Here is an 866-nt window from a genome sequence, read left to right on the forward strand (position 1 = left end):
ACCAGGCCTGAGCAGACGGGAACACCTCCCATGACCCGCTGGCAATGCTCCTCCTAATGCACTCCAAGGGCACACTGCTGGCTCACAGACAGCGCCCCACAGGGTGTGATTCTTGAGGATGGTCCTCTGCAGGCGAGAAGTTGGACTCGATGATCCTTGTGGGTCCCTTCCAACTCAGCATATTCTGTGATTCTTCAGAGCCGCTTTCCAGCAGGTCATCCCCCAGCCTGTACAGGTGCCCGGGGCTACTCATCCCCAGGTGCAGGACACAGCATTTGCCTTTGTTGAATTTCAGACAGTTCTTCTCTGTCCATCTCTCCAACCTCTCGAGGTCCCTCTGGAGGGCTGCACAGCCCTCAGGGGTATTGGCCACTCGACCCAGCTTTGTGTCGTCAGCGAACTCGCTGAGGAGGCATCTGCCTCCCCATCACTTTGCCAGCTCCTTTCAAAAAACCAGCCAGTGAGGAGCAGCCTGTGAGCTGCCGCAGCTCTGAGACACCGAGACCCTGTCTCAGCTCTAACCTCGGCACAGAGGGCGGCGGTGCTACCGGTTGACACAGGCGGGGCGGCCCCACCGCCCCTCACGGCCCGTCACCATGGCGACCGCCGCCGCGTCCCGCGGGGCGGAAGGGCCGCCCTCTCGCGAGACGCCGGGGCCGTGCCGGAAGGAGGTGCGTGTTTGAAGGCGGCGGCGGGAGGGGCGGCGGCGGAGCTGAGTAGGGGTGAGCGTCTGTCTTTCGGGACACTCCTGCGGCGTGGAGCCACATCCCCCCTGAGCTGCTGCTGGGGGCAGGCACCGGCCCGAGGGACCGAGCGTGTGGTGGCGGCGGCGGTGGCGGCGGCGGTGGCGGCGGCGGTGGCGGCGG

At 65.5% G+C, this 866-nt stretch overlaps 1 protein-coding gene across 1 annotated transcript in view; it reads left to right on the plus strand.

The window, feature by feature from the left end:
• Positions 1 to 598: 598 nt before the first annotated feature.
• Positions 599 to 866, plus strand: part of PPP2R3B (protein phosphatase 2 regulatory subunit B''beta) — a 48,029-nt gene continuing 47,761 nt past the window's right edge. Inside the window, exon 1 of the mRNA XM_027674797.1 lies at positions 599 to 722. The gene's annotated coding sequence lies outside the window, so the exon portion shown is untranslated. The remainder of the gene's footprint in view (positions 723 to 866) is intronic.

The sequence above is a fragment of the Neopelma chrysocephalum genome, unplaced genomic scaffold (genome assembly GCF_003984885.1).
Source record: "Neopelma chrysocephalum unplaced genomic scaffold, ASM398488v2 Primary Assembly neopelma1_25, whole genome shotgun sequence".
Classification (NCBI taxonomy): domain Eukaryota; kingdom Metazoa; phylum Chordata; class Aves; order Passeriformes; family Pipridae; genus Neopelma; species Neopelma chrysocephalum.